The sequence below is a fragment of the Protopterus annectens genome, chromosome 1.part0 (assembly GCF_019279795.1).
Source record: "Protopterus annectens isolate FY-2018-M chromosome 1.part0, PAN1.0, whole genome shotgun sequence".
NCBI lineage: Eukaryota > Metazoa > Chordata > Ceratodontiformes > Protopteridae > Protopterus > Protopterus annectens.
This window is the reverse complement of record NC_056725.1, coordinates 1,013,531,412-1,013,546,411: the sequence shown is the minus strand read 5'-3', so window position 1 is coordinate 1,013,546,411 and position 15,000 is coordinate 1,013,531,412.

Below are 15,000 nucleotides of genomic sequence, written 5' to 3'. Positions count from 1 at the left end.
TCTCAGCAGGATCCATTCAGTTGTATCTCTTTATATTATACCTAACCAGGATCCATTTGAAGAGGTTTAATGGACTTCTAGCTCTAAACTTGAAGTATTAAATCGCTGAGTCAGAAAAAAAGTTGAGTAATAGCAACGAAAAAAGTTTAATGGTACAACTTTGGGAGCCCTGAATATTTCTTAACTTTTAAATACATGGCTTACCAATTTAGGTGTGCTATTACTAAATCTTACTTTAGTAAATCCAAAAGACCACACACAAAAGCAATTCTTGCCATGGAAAAGAAAGGTATTTTTATTCTCCAGTGATGAATGCTTTAATATGCTTTTGTAACTGATGTCTCTGTCTCTCTTACCTACCTTCTACCCAGTCTAATGTACAATTCTCAAATTCTCGCAAATCTTAACTCAGTACTCCTGACCAAACTCAAATCTACCTACAACAAGGTAACTAGATTTGCTGCCCAACAAACCTACAAATGCCATCACTGTCTCTCTGTAAAACACCTAAACTGGCTTGAATTACCCCACCAGCTTCTTCTATCTCAACTCCAGATCATCCATTCTACCCTATACCAGCCTTCCTACTGCCCAGCACTATCCCCTCTCATCTCCCATTATTCTCCCTCCAGACCTCTCCGAAACTCTAACCAAGACCTACTACAAATCCATAAACCCAAGTCTAAATTTGGACACAACATGTACAGCTATCACCCCCACTATTGCCTGGAATAGGCTCCCACTAGAAATCAGGACACTTACACATCCTAAACAATTTAAGACAGCCACCTAAGAGCACTTTAAAAGTCACTGGTCCTACCACTGCACTCTCCCTCCTTAACATCCCCTACTTCTCATACCTTAATCTACTTCTGCCCTTAACTCACTCTTCTCACTAGCTCTCTCTAATCTTCCCTGACTACTCTTAATATTGTCTTCTAAAATCTATTAATCAAATCGCCTACATTATGATAAAACTGGGTTTTTGTAACCACTTACCCCAAAACTATATTCATCTTAGACATATTTTCTTTTTATACATCTTGAAATAGTTATGCTATACTCCTGATTATTGACACTGTATAACATTGTATTGCTACTTAATGCTTTGTAATAATCCTGTAACATTGCTGTTTAATGCTAATTTATAATGAAAATTGTATAATATGTTGGAGTTTTTCTCCCCCGGGCCTCTGCTGAAAAAGGGCTCTTCAGCTCAGTCGGACAATCCCGGTCAACAAATGTAAAGTAAATAAATAAATGTCTTTAAAGTTGAAAGTTACCTGGTTTGTTGATAATAATATTATTAACAATATCATGATAATGAAAACTACTGTTTACAAAGCAAATGCGTGCTTTAGATTAATCTTAGATACAGGCCTATAATCACCAATAAGGTGAATATTTTGTATTTACTGCTTCTGGTTACTGCTTATGGTTGTTAATAAGGGATCTATATTAGAAGCTCAAAGGTGTACTTACCCGAATACGTAAACGTCGACACATCTTCATCGAACCGTGAAAGCATCGACCGTCCTGAAGTGCGAAATCCGAAACATCGAATCGTCATGGTTGGCCCTTCTGAGGTATAGCTCCGTAAGGTAAGTGTGCGATAGTTACGGACCTTAGGGTTAGGGTGTGGGTTAAGGTAAGTGCATAGATGGTAATGTATGTGAGATTTAGTGTATGGTTAGAAGTAGGGTTTTGTTAAGTTTATGTGTGTGGATTATTTAGTTTGTTTGGGTAGAGCTTCTTAAGGTAAATGTGCGATAGTTACGGACCTTAGGGTTAGGGTGCAGGGTAAGGTAAGTGCATACATGGTGGTATATGCAAGATTTAGTGTAGGGTTAGAAGTAGGGTTTAGTTTAGGATTATAAGTAGAGTTTTGGTTAGTGTATGTATGTGGTTTATTTAGTTTGTTTGGGTAGGTAGTATGTAGCAGGCGGTGGGGTGGGACAACTATGACGGTTCGAGTTTTTGAATTTTGCAGTTTAGGGCATTCGGTGTATTCACTGTTCACTGAATATGTGTCGGCGTTTACGTATTCGGGTAAGTACACCTTCGTGTAATATAGACCCATTAATAAGTTCTAACTGAAGGAGCTAATGTACTTTAGTTATATAATCATGATCTCTGGAGGTCCTTTTATTGCTAATATTATTAAAATTATAACTAAAGATATGAAAAAGTACCTGACAACATGACACTATGTTTTAGAAACAATGTGGGTGCAACTAGACACATACTGTGTACACCATGGCATAGACTTTAAAAATGTATTTATTTTGTGAAATGTGATAGCTATGATTTCATCTTAAATGTGTATGTATAATGCTTAATGATTATGTATTTTGTTAAATAGCTTTTTTAACCAGATTGTCTGGTTGAATAAATTTATTTTTTCTTAAGCTTGCAATTTATGGAGGATATTTTGGTGGGAGGAAAAGTTATACATGTCATTGGGGGAATCACATTCTGAAAGATAGTGTACAGTTTCAGCAATCCTGACTATACCCCTTGGTAAAAACTGCTTTATGGATATCTACATCGGTCAAAGTGTTTGTCTGCTTCCCTAATTTGTTTCACAGGCTTCTAACATGCAGTAGTAAAGAATTTATTTGGTAAAAAATATATAAATAATGCAAAATTGAGGTTACTTATCGAGTATCCATTTGTAAAAAGAAGGGACAACTTTATTCCATTAACTCTATCTTTGCATCTCTAAAGTGGAAAGCTGCAATCCATTCAGATATCAGTGTTTACCTTTTTTATTTATCTTAACATAACATTACCTGATGAGCTATGTTTTTGGTATAGAACATCATCAGAGAAGCCACAGATTAAAAGCTAGTCTTCTTTTAGAGTTTTTTTTTGCAATTTGTTCTAAAGCATGATTTTACCAATCAAACTAACATTAAAACCTTTCATTACATTGGTATTAGTCCAGATTCTGTCACATTAAAGTGATTTAAATTTATTTTCTCCATTAGATAATACATTAACAAAACCAAGACAAAAAGAAGAAATCTGAAAAGGATGATGAAAGGAAAAGGAATCTTCATGGAAGGTAGCCAAATAAATAAATAAATAAATAAATAAGAAGTATAAATCTTTTAGAAGCATTTCTGACCGATCCACCATCCACCCATAACCCCTTTTTGCACATGGGGTGGGGTGGGCGGATGTCAGTTTAACAGCGGCAATCATTTAGAGTCAGCGTTCACACCACCGGTTGGATAGCCCTGCCACAGGTGTTCTTCCACACCACATTTATACATATGCAGCCAGTTTAGAGTGTCCAGTCTACTTACTGCATGCCTTTGGGAAGTGGGAGGAAAGTGGAGTAGCTGGAGAAAAAACACATGAACACAGACAGGACATGGAGTATCCACACAAAAAGCATCTCAGCCGAGCATTGAACCTGAGAACCACTTGCTTTGAGGCAACAACACTACCTGCTGCACCACTGTGTCCTTTTCTGACCATGTAGTACACTAAAGTACCAAAATGCTCCTATCAACCTTAATGCTACAGAATTAATATAATAAATCAGCAATTTTATTGGTATGTCTCTTGATGTTACCTGTGATCATGCCGGATACAGAGTTCTTGTTGGTTTATTACCCTAATGTCTCTGCCCATGTTAAACAAGTTGCACCAACCATGTATCCATCTGACCCTCATTCTGCTGCTTCTCAACCAATATTTTATTTATGTATTTATTTATTCAACAGTTGTTTACTGGGAAAGTCTAACTGGGCCAGAAAGTGTCCATTTTCAGTACAGGGCCAGGGAGAAAATGTCCACAATCACAATATTTCAAAAATCAAGTACATGTATTTTAAATCACAAAGTACCATGTTACACTGCAAACATCATGTGCAGATATTTTAAATCACAAAGTATCATGTTACATTGCAAACATCACGTGCAGATATTTTAAATCACAAAGTACCATGTTACATTGCAAACTTCACGTGCAGATATTTTAAATCACAAAGTATCATGTTACATTGCAAACATCATGTGCAGATATTTTAAATCACAAAGTACCATGTTACACTGCAAACATCATGTGCAGATATTTTAAATCACAAAGTATCATGTTACATTGCAAATATCACGTGCAGATATTTTAAATCACAAAGTACCATGTTACATTGCAAACATCACGTGCAGATATTTTAAATCACAAAGTACCATATTACATTGCAAACATCACGTGCAGATATTTTAAATCACAAAGTATCATGTTACATTGCAAACATCACGTGCAGATATTTTAAATCACAAAGTACCATGTTACATTGCAAACATCATGTGCATATATTTTAAATCACAAAGTATCATGTTACACTACAAAACATAGGAGTGAAAAATTGTAAGAACTTTGGCAGGCAAGATCAGAACTTAGTTGCAAACAACAGCAATAACCTATGTGTGTCCCTACCCATGGTTATCATTCATTTATGTTTAGAATGCAGAGACACGGACTTTTGCAGGGACTAATGACGAGTACAGTTTTACGTGACTCATATAGACTGTCCTTCTTTCCTAGGCTCAAACAATGAAGGCACTTCCTCAAATCCCCAGGTTTTCTTCCACAGGATGTCTTCTTTATGCATGTAATCAGCTTTATGGTCGACCTTCATTTCCAGAAAGAAGATATAAAAAAATCATGAGGCTGCCAGATTCAAAATAGGCAGTTTATGATAATTTTCAGAATGTTTTAAAAGCTGACAGAACCCAGATCTGCAGTCCTAAGCACAAAAAAGGTACTGAGATGCATATCACACCTATGCATAGATAGGTTTCATAAAATTCCCATAAGGCAGACTCTTACAATTTCCTGTGCAACAGCATTCAAAATACTAATGCTACCCCTTTAGCAACTTTACAGTTTGATAGAGTGAAACCTCTTTGGTAAGTATGACAAAAAGTGTATACATCTAGTAATTTCATTAATAGGGTCTTTTAATTACCTAGCCTGTATGACATCCTTTCAACAATCAGTTTAGACAAGATCTAAAGAGATTTAGTCATGAGAATGTTTTTGTCACTTAGAACACACTGATATGCTGAAAATGTTAGGTCAAAGCACTATTTGCTTAACATAAATGTTTTGGCCAGATCCTTTTATGACATCATTGTACACCTTAAAAAGAGCAAAGACATGACCTTCCTATAAGGAGATGTATAATCTTTCTTCCTTAAAATTTCAAAGTTATTTTGTGTTGGAAAAAAAAAACTTTTGTAAGAAATGAATAGTATACAAACATGGACAGCAACAGTATAAAAGATGTCACACTAGTTAAACCTCAAATTCGGGAGGAAAAGGCAGATATAATCAAGGAGCCTGTAAATAACTGCCAGTTTTGACTTTGCTACCATTAGGAAACAGATTTTAACATTCTCTGTCTGCATGGCAGAAAATACCCACAGTGAAATGGGTGCTCCAAATAACAACTCATGGCTATTTAAATAGAATTTATAAACACAGCTGCATCAAATGCATCAAGCCTACACTTAATGGACCAACTTAAACAAAGCAATGCATTCCAGTCACACAGATTCAAAGCTTCTATCTCAGATTATTTTGGTTCACAAGAAAGATAAGACAAAGTGATGAGTCAGAGAGTTAGTAAACTGCAACAAACGCATAAGCAAAATGCCTTTCAGGGTGGTGAGTCTGAAGACACTTCAACTTTTTATCACACAAGATTCTTATATGGCAACACTTGGATGTCACACTCTTCAAATAGTTCATTATCACTTTCTGCTTCCAACTCTGACATATGGACTGCCCCTAGAGTATTTACCAAATAATTAGCTCCTGTGTTTGCACATCTTATACTCCCAAACATAATTATTTTCTCTTCCTTGGATGCATACATCTCAACTTTTTAGTCCATGAAATCTGGACAACGCCTGACATAGTTGGGGTACAAAGGCCCAAAAGTAGGGACATTATTTTCAAATTTCATTCCTCAGATCATTCCAGTGATTTGCCAGAAAACCAAAAATTTTATGAAGTTCAGACCAAATTTTTGAGGCAAAAATCTGGATGTTCTGTGAAAATCTGGACGTTCGAGAGGTATGAATGGATGACTGCCTGATGACAGCAAGCAGAATAAAAAAACTACAAAAGCACATGTCAATGTAATCTCTGTGGATAACAGTAAACTACAAGAAGTAATTTCTTACACCTTCAACGTAAGAATGTTTTTTTAGAGGCAGTTATAGATTTTGTGCTCATGAATACATGTCCCCATAAACACTATCAGGGTTTTAAGCAGTCCTAACAGGTTTGTTTCAGCAACACATACCATAATAGCAAGACGGTTTCTAAAAGCTCTGCAGTACATATTATATTATATTGCCTCATCCTAGTTGCTTATGTAAGGCTGCCCATTACAAAACCACAGTGGCATATCAGAAAGGTCAAACTCATCCCACAGATTCCCTTCAGACATGGATTCCTCATCCCCGATATGTAAAGAAAATTAACCATTCCAAAGGAATGCCCATACTGACTCCACTGTGGGTACACATCTAAAAAAAAAACTCCTTAGCCTATCTTTGGGGAAACTAAGGTATTGTACAAGGATTTTCCAGACAAATGTCTCCAAGGCCAGTTTTAGATCACTAAAGATAACAAAACAGTTCTGTAGTATGCCAACAAGCAAGGAGGAACCAGATAATTTCAAATCTGTAAAGAAACAGCACATATATAGAATTGGACTATACCCTACAACCTACAACTTTCAGCAGTATGTCACCTAAGTTTAGAAAATCATCCAGCAGACAGCCTAAATAGGAAGACGACTCAATTTCACAAATGGAAAACAGATCCACAGATCTCTGAGGATTTATTATAATCAGGTAGGGCATCCTGGAAGTGGACCTGTTTTCCATGCACTTCAACAATTAGCTATAATCTGTGTCCTTCGTTCCTCACCAGATGCCTACTGTTTTCCTGTACTTTCCTCTGGTTCAGAAGCAGTGGCAGCTGGTGACTTCAAATCAAAGGGGGGCTGCAGGAGACAGCTGAATGGGTGGGGTCAAGGGAAGGGGTGTGGTCAACTAGAAAGGGGAGGAGCTATGCTCAAAACCACAAAAACTAACTTTAATTAAATACGCTGCCCTGGGTGGCAAACCATCATTATGAGAGTCCAATCAAGACAAAAATAAGTGTAGAAGAATAAAAATATTTCAATGCATTGGCTGCATGACAGCTTACTTAATATCTAGATGGAAACAAAAGGTTGTGAGGCATGAAAAAATAAATTACTTTTTAAATACATTACTGGAATGCCAGTCAAAATCAAGTATAAGAAAAACCAGAAGCACTCAACTCAAACCACTTCTCCTTGCACTGCAGTTCTAAATTATAATTTATATTCAGCTTTATTAAAGTACCAAGTAACATGCTGAAAGTAGAAATCTCTGTGATGCCCCCACTTGTAAAAATGTTTCTTATCCAAAAAAGACCTGCTGCCTGACAACTATCTACTTGTTTCATGGGGAAAACATGAAAGTAAAAAATGAAAAGCAAACACGAAACAAGCTCAAGATACATTGCTTAAAGGAATACTGTACAGGTTATGGACCACAAATGATTGGCATTCTGTTTAGTTTATGGGTAAAGTCTGTAGAGATGACTGGAAATCTCCAACAAGTGTAATGAGCTTTTTAAAATAATGGAATCCTGTCCTTTAATACCCAAGGCTTATACATTATCTAGTCAAGTATTCTCTGCATGGCAACAACAGAAAGGCTTTCAATGTTGGCAATTCTTTAACAGTATGCTTATTAAAGCTTACTTGCATCTTACAATCTCAGACAAGCTTACCTTATGGTCATTAAAGCATTGCTACTTAAACACAGAGCAACAGGCACTTTGAGTAATAAGCATAAATCAACAGTACAAAAATATGACAGAAACCAGATCATTCTGCAAAATCAAGGACAGATGAAAAGCCACTGTAGTACTTGTGTCTACCTTGGATGGGGGGGAGACACTGCACATTTACACTGCATAACTACTCCTTGCCTTGCTTGGACACATCCAGAGTCGCTACATAGTGGAGTGGGGTGCAACAAGTATGTCACAATTTGAAATGCCTCTGGCTGACTGTGATGGCCCTGACACATTTGTCATACCTCTCAACCTCAGAGCAAGAAATCTGGACAAAGCCATACAAAGAAGTGGGACAAAGGCCCCAAAAATAAGGACAATTTTTAAATATTGCTCTAATAAACTTAGAAAGATAATAGAATAGGTCTTGAATTAGTATGACTTTTCTGAAGGGTATAAAATCTGAAACTCAAATGTCTGTCATTATTTTCTAACTTCAGTCTTTAGTGATTTGTCACTAATTTGCCAAAAAAGAAAGTTTTATGAAAAATGGACCAAATGTGATGCAAAAATATAAAATAGCCACACAATACAGCTGGGAACCTGTCAAAGAAGGGACACTTTAATATTAGCACCGCTAACCTGAGCAGCTGACAAAATAAAAGAATCTACATGCATTTCAAGTAATCTATAACTTTGATTATTACAGTTATTTCTTAATTGTAAACCCTCCATGTTTTCTTCCAAAATTGCTATTTTGTGGAGGGATTATTAGGGGGAAGAGCAACATTTTGAGCCAAAATTGGGGACAGTTGAGAGGTTGGCTATGCCTAATTCTATAAAACAATTTATTTGCATGTACCTCTCAACCTGTTAATGCAGCAAATCTGAACAAGGCCAAATATATTGGGGGAACATATAAACAGTACTAAAAATTGCTCTTGTATAAATTGAGACAGTTGATAGAATAACAGTTCTTACTTTAGCATGCATTTTTCTGAAGGTTATGAAGTCTGAAACTCAGTGTATCATTATTTAGTGACTTAATTTCTGAATGATTTGCCAGAAAACTACAAATTTTATGAAGAACAAACCAAAAATAAGAAGCAAAAATCTATTCATTCTTTGAAAATCTGGACAGTTGGGAGGTATAGTTCAGCTGGGCCTGTCTGAGTTTGCTGCCCTTCCCTCCTGACAAAATCATGGTTGAATGGAGCCTCTGCAGCCATTCCAATGAACCATTACTTGGCTATTTCACTTCATTTACCATAAACACTAATGTGCATACAGCTTTACTTCTATGATGAGTTGGACTTCATTTGAAAGTTTTATTTTGTATTTTACAGCACAAACACTAAGTCATCTACTAAACAAAGCAATGCAGTCTCACAATGAAAACTTAGCATTAAAACTTCTCTGCCCTTGAAACTCACATTCATTGAAACAGCATTGAAACCCACATTCAAAGAAAATACATTTTGCCAGTGGCAGATAAAGATTAATTTTGGGCTGTTTTCAAATCATAGGCCCCTTGCATATGAAACATACATGTGCTCTTTGATACACCTTCCTCATTGTACTAAATTATATTCCTTGTACAATATATTACAGTTGTTAGAGGGCGTTTTAAATTTGTTTTGAACATTTTTCCAGTAAGCAATGAAACAAAACGCATGCACCCATAATAGCAAAACTGCCCAGTTCAGAACATTTATCATAAAAGTCTACTCAGACTTCCACAGTCCACCATTATTAGTAAATATGCACAATTCTACAGTCCACCATTATCAGTAAATATGCACAATTCTACAGTCCACCATTATCAGTAAATATGCACAATTTTACAGTCCACCATTATCAGTAAATATGCACAATTCTACAGTCCACCATTATCAGTAAATATGCACAATTCTACAGTCCATTATCAGTAAATATGCACTATTCTACAGTCCATTATCAGTAAATATGCACTATCTCTAAAGAAGTAAAAGTCATCTAAATAATTCCACATTAAAGAAATCTGTAACTAATGAAGAGGTTGCTGCTAGCAAACACCTTTATATTTGATAGTTTCATCGAAAAATAAAGTGTCTGTTGCCCCTCAGGAATAAATTGCCTATATTACATTAAAAAAATGATAAGCTAGTAATATTGCAAGAGGAAATGGATGGCAAACTGATAACGGACTCATAGTTAGTATCTTCACCAAGGAGAACATTCTCAGTACGGCAGCATCCACCCCTTGTGGGAGTAGAACCCACAGCCTTCTGCATCAAAAGCAAGTACACAACCTATTGTGCTATTAACAAGGCAAACCAGCTTCACTTAAGCAACACTAAACTTCTGTTCCCCTGCAGATATCAGCTCCTTGTAAAATCTACTCAATACTCAACTTCGCAGCACAAGAAAATTGGAAAAAGCCAAAATGTATTGGGGGGGGGTCAAAAGCCCAAAAAACAGGGACACAAACATTGCTTGTATAATCTTGGAAAGCTGCTAGAACCATACATTTTACTGCCAAGGTCCCTGTGCAAAACAGTCAGAGCAACATACCACTATGCCAAATCAGCTGCTTTGTAAAAGAGGAAGACTGAAACTTAAATGGCTATCATTTAGTGAATTCAGTTCTCACCATAGCTGTCAACCTCTTAGTACAAAACACCTGGACAAACCCAGTAATGAGGGAATACAGCCCTCAAACATATTCAGTGAATTCAGTTCTTGCCATAGCTGTCAACCTTAGCACAAAAAACCTGGACGAAGCCAATAATGGGGGAATACAGTCCCAAAAATAGGGACAAATTTCAAATATTCATCTTATAAACTTAGAAAATTGCTAGAATAAAAGGTAGTGTTACTGTTGTGTTACTATGCATTTTCTGAAGAACACGAAGTCTGAAATTCAAATGCCTGTCAATTTTACTGCTGACAGAACAAAAACAATTTTTAGCAGAGACCCAGGGAGAAATACTGCAGACACGTCTTTGTAAAATGACAGGGCACCAGAGCAAATCCACACAAACACAGGGAGGAGATGCAGACTCCACACAGAAGGCACCCCAGCCAAGAATCAAACCAGAAAACCTATAGCTGTGAGGCAACAATACTACCACTGCACCATCAAATATGCAAGGAACTAAAACATTCAGAAACCTGAAGTCTGAAATTCAAATGCCTGTCAATTTTATTTAACATTTGTTAATCAGGACAGGCTGACTTGGAACAAAAAACAATTTCAGCAGAGGCCCAGGAAGAAATAATGCAGACATGTCTTTGTAACATGGGAGGACACAAAAGTAAACCCACACAAACGCAGGGAGAAGATACAGACCCCACAAAGAAGGCACCCCAGCCAAGAAGCAAACCTGAGAATCTGCAGCTGTGAGGCAACAATGCTACCACTGCACCATCAAATATCAAGCATTGCAACATTTACAAACCACAGATATTATGAGGAATAGATCAGATCAAATATGAGGCAAAAATCTGCAATTTTTTTTTACAAATGGTGGTGGGTAGGGAATTCAGGTCTTTAACACCTGCATACAAGGTACAGGGTTCAAGCTTGAGGTATTCCCTACCACGCACACACACACACACCTGTAGTAGCAAACCACAACAACTAAATATACTGCACTGGGTGCTAAACCGTCATTATGAGAGTCCAATCAAGACAAAATGAAGTGTAGAAGAATAAAAATATTTCAGTGCATTGGCTGCATGACAGCTTAATATCTAGATGGAAACAAAAAAGGTTGTGAGGCATGAAAAAATAAATTACTTTTTTTTAAATACATTAATGGAATGCCAGTCAAAATCAAGTATAAGAATAACAAGCAGCACTCAACACATACCACTTCTTGCACTGCAGTTCTAATTATAATTTATATTCAGCTTTATTAAAGTAACAAGTAACATGCTGAAAGTAGAAATCTCTGATGCCCCCACTTGTAAAAATGTTCCTTATCCAAAAAAAGACCTGCTGCCTGACATCTACTTGTTTCATGGGGAAAACATGATCAAAGTAAAAAATGAAAAGCAAACAAGAAATAAGCTCAAGGTACATTGCTTAAAAGGATTACTGTACAGGTTATGGACCACGCAATTGTAATTCTGTTTACGGGTAAAGTCTGCAGAGATGACTGGAAGCCTCCAAGTGTAATGAGACTCTTAAAATAATGTAATTCTGTCCTTTATTACAAATACTGGCATATGCATTTCAATACACAAGGATTATACATTATCTAGTTAAGTATTCTCAACATGGCAACAGAAAGGCTTTCAATGTTGGCAATTCTTTAACAGTATGCTTATTAAAGCTTACTTGCATCTTGCAATCTCAGCCAAGTTTACCTGATGGTCATTAAAGTATTGCTACTTAAACACAGAGCAACAGGCACTTTGAGTAATGAGCATAAATCAACAGTACAAAAAATATGACAGAAACCAGACCATTCTGTAAAAATCAAGGACAGATGAAAAGCCACTCTAGTACTTGTGTCTACCTTGGATGGGTGGGATTCTCTGCACATTTACACTGCATAACTACTCCTTGCCTTGCTTCAACACATCCAAAGTCACTACATGGTGGAGTGGGGTGTAACAAGTATGTCACAGTTTGAAACGTCTCTGGCTGACTTGTGATGGCCCTGACACACTTGTCATACCTCTCAACCTCAGAGCAAGAAATCTGGACAAAGCCATACAAAGAAATGAGACAAAGGCCCAAAAATAAGGACAATTTTTAAAATATTGCTCTTATAAACACTTAGAAAGCTAATAGAGGTCTTGCATTTGTATTAATTTTCTGAATGGTATGAAATCTGAAACTCAAATGTCTGTCATTATTTTCTAACTTCAGTCTTTGATTATTTGTCACTAATTTGCCAAAAAAACACAATTTTATGAAAAATGGACCAAAAATGTGATGTAAAAATATAAAATAGCAACACAATACAGCTGGGGAACCTGTCAAAGAAGGGACACTTTAATATTAGCACTGCTAACTTGAGCAGCTGACAAAATAAAATAATCTACATGCATTTCTGAAATAAAAGTAATCTGATTATTACAGTTATTTCTTAATTATAAACCCTCCATGTTTTCTTCCAAAATTGCTATTTTGCGGAGGGATCATTAGGGGAAGAGCAACATTTTGAGCCAAAATCAGGGACAGTTCAGAGGTTTGGCTATGCCTAATTCTATAAAGCAATTTATTTGCATGTACCTCTCAACCTGTTAATGCAATAAATCTGGACAAGGCCAAATATATTGGGGGAACATATAAACAGTACTAAAAATTGCTCTTGTATAAACTGGGACATAAATCTGGACAAGGCCAAATATATTGGGGGAACATATAAACAGTACTAAAAATTGCTCTTGTATAAACTGGGACAGTTGATAGAACAGGTCTTACTTTAGCATGCATTTTTCTGAAGGTTATGAAGTCTGAAACTAGTGTGTCATTATTTAGTGACTTAATTCCTAAATGATTTGCCAGAAAACCACAAATTTTATGAGGAACAAACCAAAAATAAGAAGCAAAAAATCTATTCATTCTTTGAAAATCTGGACAGTTGGGAGGTATAGTTCAGTTGGGGCTGTCAAAGTTTGCTGCCCTTCCCCCTCACAAAACCATGGTCGAATGGAGCCTCCCCCTGCAGCCATTCCAGTGATCCATTACTTTGCTATTTCACTCCATTTACCATAAACACTAATGTGTATACTGATTTACTTCTATGATGATTTGAACTTCATTTGAAAGTTTTATTTTGCATTTTACAGCACAAACACTAAGACATCTGCTAAACAAACTTGGCATTAAAACTTCTCTGCCCTTGAAACTCACATTAATTGAAACCACATTAAAACCCACATTCAAAGAAAATACATTTTACCCGTGGCAGATAAAAATGAATTCTGGGCTGTTTTCAAATCATAGGCCCCTTGCATATGAAACATACATGTGCTCTTTGATACACCTTCCTATTGCTTTGAACATTTTTCCAGTAAACAATGAAACAAAACTGCCCAATTCAGAACATTTCCATCATAAAAGTCTACTCAAACTTCTACAGTCCACTATTATCAGTAAATATGCACAATTCTACAGTTCACCATTATCAGTAAATATGCACAATCTCTGAAGTAGTAAAAAAAAGTCATCTAAATAATTCCACGTTAAATAAATCTGTAATGAAGAAGTTGCTGCTAGCAATCACCTTTAAATTTCATGGTTTCATCGAAAAATAGTGTCTGATGCCCCTGAGGAATAAATTGCCTAAATTACATTAAAAATAAGCTAGTAATATTGCAATAGGAAATGGATGGCAAACTGATAACAAGCTCATAGCTAGTATCTTAACTTTCAGTATGGCAGCATTGACCCCTTATGGGAGTAGAACCAACAACCTTCTGCATCAAAAGCAAATATACAACCTGTTGTGCTATTAGCAATGTGAGCTGACTTAGCATAATCAGCACTAAACTTCTCTTCCCCTGCAGCTCTCAGCTCCTTGTAAAATCTACTCAATACTCAACTGCATCTCAACTTCGCAGCACAAGAAGTCGGAAAAAGCCAAATTTATTGGGGTGGGTCAAAAGGGCAAAAACCAGGGACACATTAAACATTGCTTGTATAATCTTGGAAAGCTGCTAGAATAAAATGCTGTGTTACCACCATACATTTTACTGCCAAGGTCCCTGTGCAAAAGAGTCAGAACAACATACCACTATGCCAAATCACCTGCTTTGTGAAAGAAAAATGCTGTGTTACCACCGTACATTTTACTGCCAAGGTCCCTGTGCAAAACAGTCAAGAGCAACATACCACTACGCCAAATCAGCTGCTTTGTGAAAGAGAGGAAGACTGAAACTTAAATGGCTATTGTTTAATAAATTCATTTCTCACCATAGCTGTCAACCTCTTAGCACAAAACACCTGGACAAACCCAGTAATGAGGGAATACAGCCCTCAAACATATTCAGTGAATTCAGTTCTTGCCATAGCTGTCAACCTTAGCACAAAAAACCTGGACAAAGCCACTAACAGGGTATTACAGTCCCAAAAATAAGAACAAATTTCAAATAGCCATCTTATAAACTTAAAAAATTGCTATAATAAAAGGTTGTGTTACTAT